At 37.1% G+C, this 22,678-nt stretch overlaps 1 pseudogene; it reads left to right on the forward strand.

Moving 5' to 3' along the window:
* The first annotated feature begins 7,548 nt into the window (after nucleotides 1-7,548).
* Nucleotides 7,549-12,734, forward strand: LOC121424487 (annotated as a pseudogene).
* The last annotated feature ends 9,944 nt before the right edge of the window (nucleotides 12,735-22,678 follow it).

The raw sequence follows: 22,678 nt of genomic DNA on the forward strand, positions 1-22,678 counted from the left end.
GATATCGCAATTTTTTTCACGTACACTTGCTACAAACACCACAAAGGGTTACTATACCAAAGAATTAGTACATTTAGGGCTTTATTTATGGAGTTAGAGGAAAGAGTATTCTTTTGCATACTAATTGTGCATAAATTAGCATAATCACTTAATAGCGATTAGCATGAAATTATTTACTATACAATTTTGTAGATTACGTCCCAGGCAACCCGCGTGTCAATTTTTGGCGCGATCGCGCGGTCGACGGTTGAGATCTCAAGGGGGGGGGCTGGGCCCCCCCTGGCCATATGAACTACCAAGATACCCCGGCCTAGATAGGGTTAAAATCATTAGATCAATGGTGAATCATTGGAGGATAGGATTTTCATTTGCTCAGTTGGGTCTAATCTAACAATTATACTAATAATAAACATTAATTTGTATAGCGCAACTTTTATATCCATATATTTAGTTGTGGTTGTGTTGTTAAACTGATCTAGTAATTCAATTTTTTTTAGATTCCCCTTAAACAATTGTTATGCATTTACCTTAATGTACTTTTATCAAGTTTAAGAGGTGAGTCAATATTCTACATATCTGTAAAATAAATTTACTTCATAGTATTATCAACATTCTACCTTGTCATAAATCTCATCTACTGCCATAATGAATCAAATATTTTGTTACTTGAATTTAGATTTGATGTGCACATTTTAAACAAAATTATTGACGTAAATATTAGTGGATGTTTGTATTGGAATTGTGATCAAATTACCAATCTGAACCTTGATGATAAACTTCTATGTATACATGAGTAAAATGAATGTTGTTCAAATTTTGTGCTCAGGGGGCCGTTTCATAAAGCTGTTCGCAAGTTAAGAGCGACTTTAAGAATGACTGGTGAGCCTATCTTACACGCCTAACCATCGCTTATGGTGTATACCATATACATGTACCAAAAGAAAGGATCACCAGTCATTCTTAAAGTCGCTCTTATGACCAGCTTTATGAAACACCTACCTGATATCATTCTCTTTCTGTATAGTGTTACATTGTAATAGCAGGATAGAAGAACCAATGTAGTTAGATGTACCCATGATGTAATATTTGGATATATCATTTGGTGATTTCAAGTAAGGTGTTAATATCTGGTGTTGAGTGTTTGGCCAAATGTTTACACCAGCCCCAAATCAAACCCTGAAATAGGCTGGGGCTTGGACTGGTGTTAATTTTTATAGATCCATGGATGATTGGAATGTTGTTTCTGTATTTGTAAACTCTTATTTGGTGTTAGAGCTATTAAAGTTTACAGCTGTTTCCCCAACACTCAACACCAACACGAATACTGAATTTGAATTCAGCCACTGAGGCGAAAAACGTTGATGAACTCAAATATCTTATAGAGCAATTTTCATATTGTCTGAAATATGTCATTTGTAGGTGTTTACTAGTGCAGTGTTGAAAATCAGTGTTGTGACAATATAAACACCATCAATGACACCAAACCGTAATAAAGCTGGTGTTTGTTTCAGCATCACTCGGTTCTAAGCTATGAATAAGGCAATGATATGTTGGTATCAAATTGAACCAGATTAGTATCTAAACACTAAAACAGACAGCCTTTGCTGGGGTTTGTTTTCAAACACCCTGATTCACAATCTTAACACCAACACCACACTTAAAACTGTACTTGAATTTACCCACTATGTTTCAGAAAGGAGTTACGGTAGTAGATTACAACTTACTGAGCTTGTTGGCTTTGTATGTTAGCTATTCTGAAAAGTTTTATTACCCCACAAACAATATATCCAATATCTTTATGATAGCTAAATGATTGCTGGCTCCCATAGTTCAATACAGAATTTATTAATTGAAGGCACTAGTAAGAATTATGCGCACAGGGTAGCGTGGAAACAGTTGTTGCATTGCTCAGGGTGTTTGGACTGTTTTCAAAGGAGCTAGTCATTTGCCTGATAGCTAAAAGTAAATGACTGGAGCGTGTGATGTATTTCAGCCAATGACAAATTTTGAGAGATAGTGGGCTTTTAACTGTGGATGATAATGACCTTTCAGCTCTTAAATACTTCAGATATTCTCCTCTCTCCACAAACCACTGTTTTGACTGTACGAAAACCAAGAGAAGAATCAATTTAGCTACGATTAGAATAATTCAGTGATAGAAATGAACAGGTGATTCCAATCAGACAATGTTACGTGTAGCGGAATGTCTGCCATTTGTCAAAAAGAATATGCTGGAATGGTTTCAAGATGATTGTAGAATGCAAACATTGATCTTAAATGGAAAGTTGAAATGTTCGAAAGTTGATAGTTATTGGATAGTGATAATGGAATGCCACGTTGAGTCAAATGTAAATGGGCATTAGATGGCTTTTATTTTCAATTTATAGGAATATGATGTGTCAATGTTAACGTCAACTATAATCAGGCAATGGTATTCATTATATATTGCTTTTTCTAATTAGATCTCTAAGGGAATATTTCAATACAAAGCTATTTTTCTTATTGTGTCGTATTTTGCTTTCAAGAGTATTTTGACATAAAAATGGGGATAATGCTAGAAAATGGGTGCAGAAATTAGCATGGTTTAAAACTTTAGTTTTGTACAGAAGTGAAAGAAAAGAGAGAAATGTATATTACTGTCATATACTAAATGATTATAACAAAGAGTCAAAGAAAAAAATGTATAAGCTATGTAACTTTGTGAATGCTGTGAAATTTATTCTTTTGTCTATTTCAGTTATGAAAAATAGTAAATTATTGAAGTTGTTCAATAAAGAATTAATGAGAGGGATGTCTAGTATTTTCTTGTTATTTACTGACTACCCATAATTTTATTGAATTTTAAATTTCTTATCATTTTCGAAAAATTGTTTGAATTGCTGGTTGGAATCATTGATGTAATTGCAAATACTTTCAGTGTCTATGATTTCCAAAGGGTAATTGATGATGAATTCTCTGGGGATGACCTAAAGTGATGAATTACCGAGACCGAGATGATGATGATGATGGTGATGAATAGTGATGATGATGATATTGATGATGGTGGAGATGATGATAATGATGGTGATGATGTTGATGATATTGATGATGGTGATGATGATGATGATTGTGATGATGATAATGATGGTGATGATGATGGTGATGATGGTGATGATGATAATGATGGTGATGATGATAATGATGGTGATGATGATAATGATGGTGATGATGATATTGATGATGATGATGGTGGAGATGATTATGATAATGATGGTGATGATGATGGAGATGATAATGATGGTGATTATGGTGATGATGATGATGATGGTGATGATGATATTGATGATGATGGTGGAGATGATTATGATAATGATGGTGATGATGATGATGGAGATGATTATGATATTGATAGTGATTATGGTGATGATGATGATATTGATGATGATGGTGGAGATGATGATGATAATGATGGTGATGATGATGATTGTAATGATGATATTGATGATGGTGATGATGATGATAATGATGGTGATGATGATATTGACGATGATGATGGTGGAGATGATTATGATGATGGTGATGAATATGATGGAGAGGAGAAAAGGGGTGATGACAACGACGATGATATTAATGATCATGATGAGGAAGATAACAATACGGCTGACGATAAGGATGAATAGCAAATAGAAGATTAATTGATAATTGATATAATGGTTTTGTGGTGAATGATTGATACATTCGTTTAAGATTATGAAATGTAAAGGACTATTGAGTTGTTTGGGTTTTTTAATCAATTTCCTCGTCACAGTAGGCAGCGGCAAATCGAGTTGGGCAACACCTTTTCTGTAGGAACTAATTGTGTGCTCAAAGGTCGATCCCTTCAAAGCATGTGTCCAATCCGCCAGATCTACCCATTACCCGGAGGGGCCACTTACATTGACGAGTGGATACCATGCGCGACCAAAAAAAAACACGTAAAAAGGATGTCTTTTTCACGATAGGGCACGTTACGTACGTAATAAGGGTGTCAAAAACACAAAAATAATGAAAAAGGGTATCTATTTCGCTAGGAAAATTACGTGTTTAGGAGTCGAATTTGCGGGGATGATAAAACAAAATTAAAATGTTTTATAAAGGATGTCCTTTTTGCCCCAACACTTCGTGTTTAGAGTCCGATTTGCGCGAGGTGTAGAAGATGGGGTCGTACTAAACAAAATATACGACCGAAGGACCCGTAACAATAAAACATTCCTGTACCTGTTTAGGGGTCATTTCAGGGAATATTGCCAAGAGTATATCGTTTTGTTTCCAATACTTGTTAAGGGTAGGGTTTTACACGCCAATATACTTGTTAAGGGGTGCATTTTCAGAATATGGGAATGACGTGTTTAGGGTGCTTTTCGAGACCCCATGGTCGCGCATGGTATCCACTTGTGAATGGAAGTGGCCCCCCGGGACCCATTACCAGTGGAAATCACCACCACCCCGGCCGGCCGCGCACCCCGGCCGGTGGGTACATCCCCATGAAATATGTATGTGCTGCAGTTTAGCATGACGTCAACTTGGTCCGATGGTTTCTATACTATAGAAATATCAAATAAAAAACAAAGGTCTGACAAGAATGCATCAAAGAATAGAAAATGTTGCAAGTTGTAATGTTGTGATGTCACAAGCAAGCAATGCTTCATTCGTACGTCACTCATGACCCCTTTCCCCGTGCATTGAAAATTCTTTAGACTTCAATAAGTCATACTCTACGAGTGTTAATGAGAAATAAAATTAATATGGGCTCATGACGCCATTGCACAAGGGACTTTCCCCGTGCATTGAAAATTCTTTAGACTTCAATAAGTCATACTCTACGAGTGTTCTGGGCCCTGTCTTACATACAAAGGATTGTTAAAGATTAATGTATGTTTCTTATGAGCTCTTCCGCAATTATCATGATTATCTTACGTTGAAGACAACTATCCCGTTTATCATTCCCAAGTAGTCACAGTTAAAAATGATTTGAGAGTAAAAAGAGCTGATATACATTGAACCTGAATATTAGAGATTGATGCCACGATTGGCTATCCATAGTTATTTTAGACCAGAGTCTAAAATCAAACCATACTTCAGAATACGGACCAATGTGTTTTTTTAATTGAAATAGAACTTTAGATCAATCGCAATTTTTTATCTGTTATTGCTCTATGGAATTGCACCAAACGTTTATCAATATCATGCACCCACCACTCTGACAGGTCCATGTCAATATGTTCATCTTGCATAAGGACAAGCCCATCCCAACAAATAGATGATCGGAATTAAAAGGGAAAAATCCAATATAACACTGAAAATTTCATCAAAATCGGTTGTAATAAAGTTGTGATTATATTGAAATTTCGCTTAATTTGAAAACAGTATGCATATCCTGTTTGGTTTATGCAATGAAACGTCACCCTCTCATCATTTATTTTTTATTGAATAAAATATTCTCATTTTCTCCTCATTGTTCTGTGAAACCAAGAATTATTCCTCCCAGGTATTGTTAAGTTTGTCCTTAGCCCGGGAAATTTTGCTATAATACATGTTCCCCATAGACTCCAGCTCGCATATATGCGGGCTCCGTCTCCAACGGGTTATAGTGTAAAATCTGTAAAAATTTAGATATTGTATCAAACAATAAAACCAGAGGAATAGTTAATAAGGGACAATCATTGACTCTCCGTTCGCATTTTACCTGTGCTTATCACAATAATTATTGTTTTGTGAAAAATAAGCGAACTTTAAAAACATCATAACTCATCATATTTTACATCCGATTCTGATGATATTTTCAGCTTTATGCTTGTTTGGTCGTTCTCTATCAATTCAAATCAACATTTTTATGGGTGGACTCGGCATTCAAATCCTACTTGACGTGCGTCAAAATGTCCTCCCCCCCAAAAAAAAAAAAAAAATGGGGGAAAAATACACCCGGCCACCCACAAAACAAAAAGTACAAAGTCACCAATCATTGTTTTTTTTTTTTTTTGAACGAGCAGAAAAAAATGATAAATATGACAAGGGATATGTGAATTATTGACTTGAAAAGTTAGATAAAGACCAACCGATTTACCCAAGTGTCATTCAAACATTCTATCGAGGCCTACACATTCATGGACTATTGTGAAAAATATGTGCTTTGTCAAATAACTTAACCGTTGCCAATGATTTATCGAGTATCCACGACAAGTATCCTTTGTTTGCGAGACACTCCGTCGTGCCGATAAAATTTGATAATGATTTGGACTTTGTCCTGAATGGACAGAGGAAAGAGTTCACCTGTACTTTTAACGACAATCAGAAAAATGCAGTTTGAACCACCGGTTACTATGTCTATTTTACTCGAACCCACAAATTAAACATGTTTATGAACATCATGAAATTACATTGACTTATATTTTCACAAGACGCATCATAGTCGTGCATATTAGAGGGGGGCCACTTCCATTCACGAGTGGATACCATGCGCGACCATGGGGTCTCGAAAAGCACCCTAAACACGTAATTTCCATATTCTGAAAATGCACCCCTTAACAAGTATTGGAAACAGAACGATACTCTTGGCAAATATTCCCTGAAATGAACCCCTAAACAAGTACAGGAATGTTCTATTGTTACGGGTCCTTCGGTCGTCGGCTTTTGGTTTAGTACGACCCCACCTTCTACACCTCGCGCAAATCGGACTCTAAACACGTAGTGTTGGGGGCAAAAAGGACATCCTTTTTAAAAAAAATAAAATTTTGTTTTATCGTCCCCTAAAATTCGACCCTAAACACGTAATTTTCTAAGCGAAATAGATACCCTTTTTTCATTATTTTTGTGTTTTTGACGTTATCACGTTACGTACGTAACGTGCCCTATCGTGAAAAAGACATCCCTTTTACGTGTTTTTTGGTCGCGCATGGTATCCACTCGTCAATGTAAGTGCCCCCCCCCCCCGGGGATATTAGACCATAATTCATAGGTATCTTGGAGAAATATAGAAAGAATTAATATAGCTGCTAAAATAATTGTACTCCACTTTTATCTATTCAGTATTTAAGAACCACATCGGCGTCCCCTCTCCCTCCACTCGCTCAATTGCCCACTATCTATCGGGTAAGCTCAGTCGATAGGTAAAGCGGGGGTTTGGATTCCGGTGACACGGGTTCGATTCCCTCTTGGTGGGTTACCCGGTTGCGTTAATAGTGTCCTTAGCCCGGCATGAATCCTCATTACCAGGTACCGGAGAAGACGTTAAATCGTCAGTCCTCTTGTTGCGTGCTTGCAAGCTTTCATGCTTTCTTAACAATCAGGTAAAAAAATCACTGCCATTTACCATCTCTCCTCCACTCACTTCCTCTCCCCTCTCTCTTTCTCTAATACCTTGGTCACATTTCTTCTACGGTGGCCAAACCGCGAGTCGAAAACAGCCGTTTTAATAGTTTTTGTCCAACTACATATCGGTGGTTTGAATCAAAATTAATAAAACGGCTGTTTTCGACTCGCCGTACGGCCGCCGTAAAGCAAAATGTGACCAAGGTCTATTTCCACTCCCAATAGCTGCTTCCCGCCTTGCGATATATCCCTCGGACTCACCCAATTCAGTTGCGCCCCAAATTTGCCCTGTTTGGCCACGTTCCCCAGTGTACTGCCTGTGTGAGAAATCCTTTGCCTCACTGACTCTGACTTTGTTTTGTACAATCACTTTACATGAATCAGTGCAGAATAAGTATGACGTCGACATTATGACATCATACTCCGCGGTAGTACTTCGGCTCAAAACCATAACCCACATGATGAACTTTACTCACCACAATTGCAGACGAATATAGTTAGTGGCCTATTCTGATCGTTCTCTTCATGCCTTCATGATTGGATCAATATCTTACTTGTTCATTAATTTTGTAGACTGAAAATTATTTAACGCTGGAAAACATTAAGTGGTAAGCCCTTCAACCGATATCTTATTCTTTTCTTTTTGCTGTGAAATAATATATTATGTGGGATTATTATATAAATGCAGGTTGTCATGTCCGCGAATATGATCGTGCCAAGCCTTAAAACTTGATGTTAATGACTGTCTGTCGGTCCTTCTGAGTCATGCCAAAATGAACAGGACGCGATCGAGTTAAGATCACCAAATTGTGGTCGAAAAAGCAAAACGGTAATTGGAGTGTATCATGAATGTTAGCTTTGTGTCACTCGATCATCGATCAGAATAGTACATTTTTGTGTAATACTCGAATGTTAGAGGGGTCACGATCGAATAATGAAACAATATCATTCGATCAATTTCATAAATGATATCGTTATAACGTGTATATATGCAGGCCGAATGAAGTGTTTCTCATGTATTGCCGTTTATGCCAACTAAACCTTATGAATTGATATACTCTTTACGACCTCCCCGAACATGCTGAAAGTCTGTTAAAATTATATTTCCTCTTGTGTTTCCTGCAAGCTCTTCCTTTTCATTCCCTCTTTAAATAAACTTTTTTAAATGTTTTTATTTTCCACAAAATACACAGTGTGATATGATTTTAATATATTCTTCAAATATACGCTGTTCATAATGTGAGAGTCATTATCATTTACACCTATATCAGTAGGTTAATAGTAAGAGTCTAGCTTGCTGCTTTCACATCATTGAAATGAGTTGCACGAGCTAGAGCAAGTAAAAAGCATTTCAAATTACGTTTACCTAAGACCGAGAATGCCAAATCCAATTTTAGGGACATGAAGAAATAAAAAAAAACATAAACATAATATGTTTCACCAAGTTCAAAGTGTAAAGAAAAATTTCGTTATAGATCCGCATGTTAGCTTCTCTTATTGTAGCCATTTTAAAGGTATATATGGATTCTGATGACAAACTGTTGATTGAAAAAATATAATGTTGATTTACAGTATAGGCCTATTCATATCCATATCTCTAGATATACTTAGAATCAGATCTAAATTTATTCGTTTCATTCATTATTTTTTTCCATCCATCATAAAAAGGTTCATAACATATGTAGTAGCGTACGCAGGATTTTTGAAGGGGGGATGGGGTTCGAGCTGAATGAAATGTTGACAAGCCCCCCCCCCCGCAAAAAAAAGAAGAAGAAAGGTCTTAAGCGCCAATTTTATGTCGTTTCGCGCAGGGCGGTGATAAGGGGGGGTTGAACGCCCTGTAACCACACCCTTGCGTAAGTTACTGATAACTTACGAGCAACCTTTTCAAAACAAGAGTCAAGTTTTTTTGGTGAAATTCGACATATTATTTAGAAAGCAATAGGCTTATCGACCTTTTTTTCATGATCGTGAAATATTGGGGTAGTTCATGGGCCCATTGCATAAAACTTTTTACCTGAGAAAACTCAAGTTGTTTTTACCGGAGATTTTGGCCTGTGCTAAAGTCAATGGCGGAAATCAGACTAACCTTAGTTTTCAGTTTTTACCAGAGTTTTCTCAGGTAAAAAGTTTTATGCAACAGGCTTCATGTCCCCCACCCCCCTCCCCTCAATTGTATGCCTTTGCAGTCTGGATCGTCAATGATACAACCAACAATGATATAAACCTCAAATCATAAGCAAGGTTAATAGACATCCCCTTATTGCAGATGTATTTTTTTTCTTTTTTACAAGTTCAAGTAATTTGGGGGCCATATTGAGGAAAGTGTACGCCTCCTTTGTATTTTTTTGGGGAGGGGCGGGTGGTGGTTCAGCAGTTCATATGGTATCTTAAAAACTTTTTATATGGATTGAAAACTATCCCCCAATAGTATCTAAATAGATCGACCCGATCGTTAGTGGCATATCAGAAACAATATTATGTCGGATATGGACCCTGCATGATTGTATGTGTCGCCATATGAAATCCTGGATTCGTGTCATGTTCATATTCTTACTGAAATTGTGTATATAGTACATCATGCAGAGCTGTAAACCTCCTATGCATTCTTTGTATCTTTATTTCTTCAGATTTAAATTCGGGATCGAATGTCAGATGTCCAGTTTAGGAATCCATATGTGGTTTGATTGACAAGAGTGGCATTTCGGAATCTTATCGATTCTGACCATGGCATCGGCTTTTCAGTCTGGATCCTCATCCAAATGCCAAGGGATCGACTGTAGGAGTGGCGATGCTGTTGCCACGTACAGCATCAGAGAACAGCAGGAACTGTGCGAGGACTGCGTCTCAAGGAAGGCACAGGCTGAACAGGATCAGGTGCTCTCAGACTGGTCCTGCGACAAGCATAGGAAACCTATTGAATTTGTCTGTCGGTCACACGACATTCCCCTCTGCCAGTCTTGTGCTTTCCTGTCGCACCAGAAACCATGCATGGTCCACGACCTTGAGGAAGCAGTTCGGGAAAAGAGGTTGAAATTGGAGACACTGTTACCCAGAGTGACTGAGAAGTGCCAAGAACTACAGGAAAAAGAGGAGAGAATAGTGAAGTATGGTAGCGATTTAGAGCAGCACTTCATGAATTTGGAAGATGAAATCTCAGAGGCCTTGGACAAAGAGTCAAAGAACATCGATTCCTGTGAGACAAATGAGATTGACACTTTAACAAAGAGTGCGGAAGAGCAAATTAGAAAAATAGAAGAGGAATTGAGAAAGCGAGTGCGGGAGAGAAGAGAAGAAGCAGACGTTAAACGTCAGAGTATTTGCCATACAAAGCAGAGATTAACTGACAATTTGATAAAAATGAAAGAACGAACAATTTGTAGAGTGCAAAGGATGAAGTTGCAAGTCGATGGGATAAAGGCATCTGTGGAAAATGCTCAATGTCGTCTCGAAAATCTTGTTAAGGATGACAGAGATTTGGTTGGACAAGCAGACACGTTCGAATCATCATTAACAAGTATCCTAGATGCTGATATCAATGTCGACACGTTGGAATACAACCTGAAAAAAGGACAGCAAGTTCACTTCAAACTTGGTGACGATGTCCATGAAAGTGAAGTTCTGGGTGCTACACAGCGCTGGGAATTGGTTGACAGTGTTGCCATTGGAACGAATCTCACCAAACCATATTTCATAGGAGCGATTGATGACGATGAGATGGTAGTGTCTGATATTTCATGCCGGACGCTCTACGTGACCAACCTTAAAGACAAGACCACAAAGAAAGTTCTAGAACGTTCTGGGGATTACAGGAAAGCCGTTTCTTGTACGTCCATGGGCAAGGGAAATATCCTCTGTGGTAACTTCTGCAAGGATGCAACCGGAAGTTGTTTCAAAGGAGCAAGCCTGTACAGCCGACAATGGGAGTTTATCAGGGATGTAGAACTGCCAAAGAACCCTGAAACCGACAAGACTTTCGCATCAGTACACGTTGAGAACGGTGGAAGAATCCTAGCCGCGGTGGCTTGCCAATCTGACATTCACATCATTAACCCAGGGGATGGCATCGTCACTCAATCAGTGAAAACCGGGGGTTGGGAAAATACAATGGCTTTGTACTTTGCCGTCCGGTAACTTCGTCGCAAAGACGGGCAACCGTGAGTTCACCATCATGGATCCCTCCGGGTCGCATCGTCTCTGCATCAATCATGACCGATGGGATGGATGTCTCTGCGATGTGGACCTCTCCGATGGCTCCATCTACGTCGTGTACAGAGACCAGAACCGGAAGGTGTATACCGTAGATGTGGTCGGACATGATGGCGAACTTGAGGCAACCAAGGTTGTGGAGTATCCAGTGTCTAAGAACAAGAAAGATGTCGTTCTTCCATGTGTCGTGACCGAATCGGGGAAATTGGTCACATGCAATGGAGAATTCTTTTATGTTTTTGAACGTCCATAGGAGAACAATATCTATGACAATCAAACCAATAGAGAGTTTTCGCACAGCATCGCAGAACAAATTCAAGAACGCAGTAAATTCACAATGAATAGTTGGTAGGTCTTTGCCGAAAATTGTTGAAGTTGAACAGCAGTTTCGACCTACTAAATTTCAGAGCTGACGAAAACTTGCAAATATGTCGTTTGTCCAGAGCCCAGGACTAAACTGCTATTTTGATTCACCGATTGTCGTCAAAGACCCCTTGGTTGCATTTTGAAAGCATTTTGCATGTTCTTGAAAGCTTTCTGCATCGCGGTGCGAATTCCTAGTATCCAATCTCGATATCTCCTCTCAAACTATCATTTTCGCGTTAAATCTTTTTGAAATTATTTTTGTTGAATTAAGCTTCCACCCATTACCCTGTTTATACACGCTTTAAGCAACCGATTGGAATTGGCCGTTAAAACATATAACATGAACATCTTGTTAACCGATCTATTATTACGGTTATACCCAATACACATAGCCATTGACGAGATAACTACACACAACTTGAAATGTTGAAAGATGGTTTATTGAAAATACTGAAAATTTGCTCGCGAACTTCGTTCGCTCGCATATTGATATTAACTGTGTTATTTATATCACAAGGAACTATTACAAAAGTCATTAAAATTCCTAATGTGCCTATAACTGTCAACACCGAAAAGTGATAGGTGGTAGTAATATGCATAGGAGTATGTACCCCAGTATACATAGCACTGGGGGTCCCAAAATTTCAATTTTCCAGCTCAATTTATTGCCACCCCCCCCCCCCATTGCTCGGTTTACGCCCGTGAATTAATATGTGTATGGAATTCAAATTTGACAGTGGATAATCCATCGTTTAAAGAGGTGTAGAGGTGTTGTGGCTCAGTGGATAAGTCTTCGGACTTTGAAACCACAAGGTCCGGGGTTCAAATCCCACCGCAGCACTAACAACCTTTGGCAAGGCGTTTATCTACATTTGCCACTCTCAACCCAGGTGTAGTAAATGGGTACCCGGTAGGAAGGAATTCCTTGAATGCTCGTGCGCCCGATCAGGGTAGCCGTGCTAAAGCCGGGGTAATAGTATGCTTCGCTTAGAAACATTTGTATTAAGCGCTATGTAAATGTTGCATATTATTTTTATTATTAAACAGCATATACTGTGGTCATTTTATTGAAATCGGGTCTACTGGCATGATATGTACTTAATGTCATTCTTTTATAAGTTGTTTTTCTTTGAATAGAAACCACTGCACAGAAGCCGACGCAGACATGAAGTGAGAATAAAGAAAATATATCAAAGTTTCACTTTCAACGGTCGTTATCCCATTTATTTCCTTGAATACAGTCGTTAAACATGCGAATTCTATGAAATAATTAGTTAAGTGAGGTCAAACAGACACTTCAAATTCTAATTAAAGACCTTTATTAACTTAAAAGGAAAATATTGAATATTTATGATATAAATGAATTGCAACTAGCATCTGTTATGCTTTCGTACTCTGAACAATTGTTCCGCAATTACTTTGATACAAATTTCGAATATGATATCGACTTAAAGGTCAAGTCCACCCCAGAAAAATTTTGATTTGAATCAATAGAGAAAAATCAGACAAGCATAATGTTGAAAATGTCATCAAAATCGGATATAAAATAAAAAAGTTATGACATTTCAAAGTTTTGCTTATTTTCAACATAATAGTTATATGAACGAGCCAGTTACATCCAAATGAGAGAGTCGATGATGTCACTCACTCACTATTTCTTTTGTTTTTTATTGTTTGAATTATACAATATTTCAATTTTTACGTATTTGACGATTAGGACCTCCTTGCCTGAAGCACAAAACTTCATTTCACATGACAATGACGAGAAAATAAAAATATTTCATATTTCATATAATAAATTACAAAAGAGATAGTGAGTGAGTGATGTCATCAACTCTCTCATTTGGATGTAACTGGCTCGTTCATATAACTATTTTGTTAAAAATAAGCGTAGTTTTAAAATGCCATAATTTTCTTATTTTACATCCGATTTTGATGAAATTTTCAGTGTTATGCTTGTTGAATTTTTCTCTTTTTATTCACATCAAGTTTTTGTTGGGGTGGACTTGTCCTTTAAATAAATAACACAAGAAGTACCAATAAAATGTATGTAACTTCTTATTGCTATAATTTTTCAGGACAATAGTCATGCAGTTTTAAACACCCACAGTTTTGGAATCTCCTGCCAGATTACCTAAAAAATAAGCTCAAATATACGTTCTTTTAGGAGAAAACAAAATTGTATCTACTTAAATCTGAATATATATTTTTAATTGAGTGCCTTTTATGTGTTTACATTTGTTAGTGTATGTTTTTGTATTATGTTAACTTTACGTTTGTAAATATGTTATTTTGTATTTGTTTTTAAAGTGGGGGTAAATTCGGGGATTAACCTTGACAGGTCAAAAGGCCTTCTGTTTAGCCCCGGCCCAGACCCTCCACACTTCATCCTTACTGTTTCTTTTTTATTTTATGTATCATAAATGATGTATTATGTTAGTAATGTGGATTTATTTGTAAACTTGATAATTGAAATATTAATGATGTGTTTTTAAAGTGATGTGAATAAGATTGAATTGAATTAAAGTTTTCATTGTTAATGTATAGTAATTGGTATAATTCTATGAGTTGTTAATTTATGTTGAGGGGGGGGGGCCAAGACTCCAATTTTCCGGAAGACGGTGTGCTGCATGCCTTATTGCATACCCGCACCCCTCTCCCTCCTTGCACAATGTACAAGAATTGTCTTTGCTGAATGTTTTGCTTTTATTGAAGTTAATTTTCATGTTTACAAGCGAGAGGGCAAAAATAATTTACATTTACACATCAGGGTATCAAAGAGGTCTTACTTTGTATTTCATTTTACAAGGGAGTGAGAAAATGTACTTTCCTCAACATAAATTACTTTGCCTTATCCACTTCAGACAGGATAGTCAGAAGAATGTAACCGTGTGAATTAACTCATCATTTTTCGTGTAGGAGCCTACAAATCATGCTGTGATAATTGTACTTTTTCTCGTTACTCGCTGCATCCTTTTTTGTTGTTGTTTTACTGTTTTTTGTTTTGCAAAATAAAAATATTCGTCTGTAAAACTGTACTTGATTTGTATCACTTTATATTACTTTGTAACATGTTTTGAATCTTCCCTGAAGATGTCTACCGAAAATTTGGTAAGTGAATAAAAGAACTTAACTAGAGGCATTGCAAAAACTGCATTACTCGTAAATTTGTTTCTCATTTCTGATGTCTTATTTTTGCCAATACGTGGGAAACCAAGATGCTCGTATTCATATTATATTCATATTTTATATACTTTTTAAGACTTGCCGAACGTGTTTAGAGTATGTTTTTTCCACCAATCTTTTTTCCCGGGGTCATACTCTGGCGACAGCTTGTTTAGGGGGAACATGAGTAAATAAAGCCCGCGAAGAACTTGTTTAGGTGGTTATTTCGCACTCAGAGAAAACCTCGTTTGGGGGGTGTTTGGAAATATTTTGGCCACGCGTGTGTACAGCATTACATTTGACTGCCCCCCCCCACCCCCGGGGGAGGATATCCTACACGATATGATTATGGTTCAGTTTCTCAGCGGTTTCTTTTGTTTTCATGAACCTCAACAATAACTTGGAAATCCGTCTGTGAAATAACATGATTTGAGTCATATGGTTTGAAATACCTATGCATGTTTGTTTGTTGTGTGTTTGCTTGTGCAGGGGTGCGTTTGATTCCATGTTAATGTTGATGTAAACGTGCATGAAAACAAAAGAAACCGCTGAGATAGTCACACATCACCGCGAAAAAAAAGTGACTTTCAATATTGTGTCATTTTGGAACTTTTTGAATTTTGACCTTGCCCCTACATTTCGATGGCCCTGCACCTCGATGTGAACCATAGTAATATCTTGTAGGGTATCATTTTAGACAATTAAATTACATTTTGAATGACATCAAACATGCATTGCGTAACATTAGGAGTATTAACAAAATAATGGCCGAACTCAGATTCCAAACTTTTTTTGAGGAGTTTATATACACAACAAAACAAGTAAGTTCCCCCTAAATCAAATTGCTGTAACTTTTGAACCGAATTATTTTGAGATATGATATTTCATGGGTGGTTTTCTACACTCATTAAGCGACTCCTGGGGAAAATAAGATTGATCGGTTGAGTCATGCATGAGTAATTAAAGATTGAACTAAAATGACCATTTTTGAAAGTCACAAGAGTCTTTTTCAGATTGTGCAAATACAAAGATCATTTTTAGGTGTATTTATGGTGTTATGCTGTTTTACTATCCCTCATTTAACCACTTTAGATCAAATTTTGATATCGTATGTTCATGGTTGAGTGAGCACGATGTATTGCAGGGGCCGCGGAAGTGGGGGGGGGGGGGGGGGTTCATGGGCTTCAGCCCTTACTTTTTTCCATAAGCAAGTACAAAAATATAATACGATTGTGACTTTTGGCATGGCCAGCCCCCCCCCCCCCCCCACTTTGAAAACTGCTCTGCGGCCCCGTATTGTGACGTATCATCATAGGGATTTTTGGTAGTATCTTCAACAACTTGTTAGATCATATTAAAATTTGACAATGTTGATGGCTCCCCCGATTATAGGCCCCTCCCCCATTTGAAATTCTGGATCCACCACGGATCTTTCCATACATTCAACTCATCCTGAGAAATTGTTAGGAAAATAATACATTTATGCAGTATAAATAGTATTCATTCCTAAGTTTTCGAATGTGCTCGCTCAACCATGAAAATGGTTAAAGTTCGGAAAGTTTTTGGTGATAGAAATGATGGATGATAAAAATAACAGCAATTAAAGACACATTTGAAACCAAATTTGCCCCCAATATTCACTTTATTACCCTTTTAAATGAGTCTGTGACATTGAAAATATTTTCCCACTTTGATGCGTGCTCACTCATCCATAAATAAACAAATCGATTTCGTTTTCGCACAGAATTCTGCCCATAGGTTGATAAACATTACTGCCAAAGGACATTGCTAAAGACAGCCTTGAAAAAAAAGTTCCATCATATTGAATAAGGGGTTACGTATGCTTAAACATATGCACCCATAATGTACACAAGTCTATGAGAGAGGAAGTCAAAATTTTAACAAATATGAAATGAGGGTTTGTTTCATGGACGGTTTTTGTTACTTCTGCCAACATTTATTTCATGAAACTTCGCACATGGCTTCAGAGTAACAGTATCCAAAAGGTGCGCACATAAAAATAACCATTCGATACGGTACAGAGTGGGGCCAAGGCCTTGAACTTTCTTCTCATTTGCATAATTTTCGAATATTGTGTGCTCACTGATGCATTAAACATGGAGATTTTCGTAAAAATCAAATCAAATGAACTGTGCAAGGAGTTTTGTGACAGATATCCATAGTTACAAATTGCATTTTTTTCCAATAACGTAAAAATGAGCTAATCACATTCCACATGTTCATCCAAGCGTAAATGTTTAATTTGACACCTTTGAATCATTGAAGCCTGTTAATTGGTCATGAACATGACGAAAAAGTTGAGAAAAGATCATTTTCAGTTACCAAAACGAAGCAATACTTGCCTACGATATTTGAAAATCGCATTTCTTGTTTCCAATAAATGTTCATTGAACCGTGAAACAATGAATATTGTTGAAGATAATCTTCCCCAAAATAACTGTCATCATATTCTAGCATTTTTATTGATAGAAATGTGTAAAAATCCAATTATAGCAAATTTGGACTTGAGTTTATTCAACAAAAAAAAGCCAAAAAAAGTTGTATCGTTTTTTAGAAGCCCTCTGACTATTTTTCATGATGAGAATGTGGAATTAGTTCCAATAAAATGGAATCAAAGTCATGATATTTTGCTTGTGACTTTTGAAAAGTGACATTTTTGCCTTCTGACGGTGCTCACTGAAGCATGACGTAAGATACGTCCACAACATTTACTCAGAGGTTAGCTTATAAAATTATTATTATTATTTGTTTGGCGTCACCTGTGCCTGGGAGGCGAAAAGCGAACTGAATCACTATGACCCGCAGGTCTCTCCTCCCGATATAACTGACTTGGGGGAATGCAGGTGGACCACTACACCGGGGTTTCCCCCTACTCTTATACGAATAGTGCAGTTGGTTCTCAACGTGCAAAGGTGGTGACTCTCCTCTACACGGGGCCTCCATTTAACGTCCTATCCGAGGGACGGAGTGTTTTCCATTGTAACATAGCCTGCATCTATGAAACATGGGAGAGACGTTTACACACAACGCACTGGCTTCAGTCATCCGCCCGGGGTGGACTCGAACCCACGATCTTTGGTTCGACGGGCACACGCGTTACCGACTGAGCCTCTCTATTACCTACACGTTCATGTAAAAATATATCAAAAACTCGCATTGGTTCGAAAATTATTGATGTTTGTTTAGGGGGGGGACTTACTTTTTTTGTTGTGTATATGTCAAAACTTAAGGTTAACCTTTGATATGTTTCGCTCAGGATGTGGAACGTGAAGGCAGAGGTCACATTAGTCACCAAGGCCCTGGAAACGATTTTTTTTGCTGGTGTGCTGAAGTAGGCCTAAATACAGGGGCGCCAATAATGGGGGAGGATGGGGGGGTGGGCAAAAATTCACCCATATGTTCCCCGATCGGCCACTCATTGATGATTTTTGTTCGTTTCTGTGTAACAGTCACTTCTTTGCTTTATTCTCATGAAACATAGAATCTCATAAGCCATATTTAGATAGTGCGAGCGCGAAGCGCAAGCTAATTTTTTGGAAAAATTCATGTATCTTGTCATGAAAATCGAACATTCTCGGCAATGTTTGTGATCCTGCAAAATCCGGATATAACTGATCGAAACTTGACCTGATGAAGACTGCTTGTACTTGTAGTTAGCCATAAAGCGATGAATATTCCATACTCAAATAAAGCGAGCGCGAAGCGCAAATTGAAAATTTTTGTTATTTCAACCTAAAAAAATGAAATTCTAAGCAAATATTTTAATCATGGGTAGGATAGGCATATAAGTAAACAATGCGATCGCGTAGCGTAAGCGGAAAATATAAGACTTACACCTAAAAACAGGTCACTCTGATCCATTCATGTTTTGTAAACCATGAAAAGAATGGGTAATTGGGTATCCTAGATCAATAATGTGACAGCGAAGCGCGAGCAGGATTTTTTTTCTGAAACTGGATAATTTAAGCATTCTTTAAACGAAGAACAATCTGTGTATCTCACATAGGTGCTTCCATAGGTGCTTCAGCAGCCCCTTCTTCCCAGGTCCATGTTGGTCACTCAGGAATGGTGAAGAAGGGAATGGAAGCCTGCATAACCGAGATCTCTCCTCTTCTTCGGATGTACGACATTCAGAAGGCAGCTAGCTATCTGAGTTACAACCAGATTGATAAGAAAGACGCTCGGACATTACTAGACTAGTAGTTGCAATTTAATTTGCTCTGTGCTTTTTTTTTAAGAGCAAAGTTATTCAAGGAAAAATACGGATTAAATCCCGTTTAGAGGATTAATAATAATAATAGCTAGATTTATATTAGATTCAGATTCAGATATTTTTATTGTCCAATTGCAATCAAGTACAAATGGAAATTCAATTTGTTCGCACAAAATAATTTAGAATATTACATGATACACACAGAAGATTACACGATACATATAATAAACATTATACAAATTAACAAGCAAAGATAAGAGAAAGTAAGATAAAGGCGCGTTTTTGCTCGTGGCTACTCTGCGCTGTAAACAATGAACAAAAAAAAAAGAATATAAAATCTATTGTTTATAACTCTACATTATCGCTTTCATTGAAGAATTCTGTTTGCAAATGAAGAGGGGAGACAGATGAATTTGAGATATGAAAGTATATTAACAGGAAACCCGCGATTGCGATGTATTTTCCGTTCATGTGTAAACTGAAACTTCACACTGAAAAACGAAAAGAAGAAGAATATATTATGAACAAAAAGGGAGGAGGAGGAGAAGAAGAAGAACAAGAAGAGAGGGATCGAAAAGCTGCGTTTGGAAACGAATACGGGACACTTCTCTAAGTTTACTTCCGCATTTATACCCAAGATTCAAAATAATTTGTTATTGTACCTCTTGAAATTCATCACAACTCTGGATATCTGAATGATGATAATACGATAGATTCTCGCCAAATCGATTTTTTTTTCTTTTCTTTTTAACCCTTCCACAGGGTTCCTTTATTGAACTTACTATAATACATATTTTCAAACAATACATAATTGAATGATTAACACAGTATATGACACACAGGTTAGATATGTACAATACAATATTCCATGAAATTGTCGTAATATTTGTATAAAAAAACGAAAAATCAAAATGCAAATGAAAGAAAAAAAATTCATACAAGATATATACCCACACACACACCCACACACACACATATATATACATATACATATATATGTGCGTGCGTGTGTTTTAGAATGTTATCTGAGAGATTCAATGTAATAAAATGAAAGATGACCACCTTTTTATGAATTTCTTCTCTTTCAGATTAGTTTTATATATATATACTTTTCCATGCTATAATAAGATTTTATTTCAGACAAAATATGGTCGCAAACTGGTAAACAGTGTTTACATTTTGCTGCAAAACTTTGTTTTCTAACGATTATAAAAATACAATTAAGAGCTCCATTATTGTTTCCGTAAAAACCGAATAATTTATTCTGATTTAAAATTTTGATGTGCAAATTGTTACGAGAAAACCAGATTTCGCGTTTGTGTGGGCACAAAAACAAAAAATATGCATAATAGTTTCTTCATTATTATTACAAAAGTGCATAAGTTATCTGTAACTAATTTAAATCGTAACAAAGCATCTTTCATATAAATAATTCTATTCATTATTTTGAACTGAAACCATCTCATGTTGACATCTGCAGTAGAATAAAAGGGTAATTGTTAGTGAAACCTCCATATAGTGTTGTCAAAGTCAAACGTCTGTTTCCATTTTATGAGACTTTTGCAATCTTTCAACTTATACTTCAAAAAAATATTGTAAATGTGAGCACAACCTTTTTAACTTTTATTATCAAAAGCAGTGGTTCTGGAATAATAGGTTCCATAGCTTTTGGTATTACGTGTTTATTGAAACTGTATCTAATGGCGTTGCATAGGCCATAATATTGAAGAAAATTTACTTGTATATTGTATTTGCGTTGAAAATCAAAATATGAGAGAAATTTTCCATCTGTTCCTAAAATATCATTAACAAAACGCACCCCATTAACACACCAAGACCTGAAAAATATTACATTATCATTCATTCTAATTTTTGGATTATTCCAAAGGGCTTGACATGCAACGTCATCAACAAGAAGGCGGGTAAGATCTGAAAAGGCTAACAATACCTGTGCCCAAAATGGGTTATTCATTGATATGGCAAGTAAGTTATAATGCTCAGCCCCCATGAATAATTGAAAAGATGTATGTGCTGTAGGCAAAAATGACTGAAACATATGAAAAGTAAAATTTTCAGAACAAGAAATAAACCTTCTTATCCATGAAATTTTTAATGATTTGGAATGGATAAAAATATCAGTCATCCTAACACCACCCTCACTATACGATTGACACATTTGTTTCCTACTTATTTTATCGGGTTTGTCTTCCCATGTAAATTCGTAAAAACATCGGTGAAAATCATTCATAATTTTTATTTTTGGTTCAGGAAAAGATAAAAACAAGTAATTTAATTTCGGTATTAATATAGATTTAACAATGGTTACCCGCCCCAAGGGAGTCAAAGATCTTTTTCGCCATACCGCCAAAGCGCCAAAGCGAATGGAATATTCTTTCGACCCTGCCTCGGTAGATGGAGAATTTTGGAGGGCATTCGGTTTTAGAAAAAGAAGTGCATGGTGGTGGCCCAAAAATCTGGAACCACACCCTTGAGAACTAAAGAATCTTTGAATTGAGCAGCTCAAGAACGAAATGGGGGTGAATGGGAACTGGAACTGGTCAAGAAGGGTGAAAACGGGTCTTACTTAAAGGGATACACACACCAATTCTGTCACGGTACGAGAATGCGTGCCCCCTGATGGATGGGGTGGTAAATCCGTTCCCGGCCCTTGTTCCCACTGTCACGATTTAAACGTAGGGTTATCGTAGTGATCTTGTCAGATCGCATCAGATCATATCAGATCAGTCGTGGCAGTCGATTTAATCGTAGGAACATTTTGAATGGTTCCAAAACTTTTGCGATCAGTTACAATGGTTACGAAAGTCCAACCGGGGCTTTCGTAAAGCCCCTTTCACAATTGGTGGTGCGACTGCTTGCAACCGTTGCGATTGTGTGCAACATTGTATTGTGACCAATTTATGATCGAAAACGATCGCATGAGAAATTGTGAAAAATACCCCTTAAAGGATCGCGCGACATTGGGAGCGATCGAGGTATAAGGTGTAGGCCTCATGGTAGTAGATCCATGGTAAGTCACATCTAACTATTAAGAAATGACAAGACGTCAGTCAAAGAATACTTTTAGATATTTATTGAATACATTCAATCACAGATGCTAGAAAAATACAAGCGCAATGTACAAAGCAGCAACAACGATATGGAATTTCTACAAGTCAATATGCGACACAAGGTGGCGCTCGAAGCCATACATTAGGACATCATCAGAGTCATGGCTTTGAAAATTATTAGTATTGCAAGTTAATAAATACGAAAGAAGATGATACTTTAAAATTCTTTTGATTGTTCAATTATTTGTTGCAATATCGTATACAATCCTTGTCACCTAATATTGTGCAAGCCCCTTTATTTATAAATTGT

The sequence above is a fragment of the Lytechinus variegatus genome, chromosome 11 (genome assembly GCF_018143015.1).
Source record: "Lytechinus variegatus isolate NC3 chromosome 11, Lvar_3.0, whole genome shotgun sequence".
NCBI lineage: Eukaryota > Metazoa > Echinodermata > Echinoidea > Temnopleuroida > Toxopneustidae > Lytechinus > Lytechinus variegatus.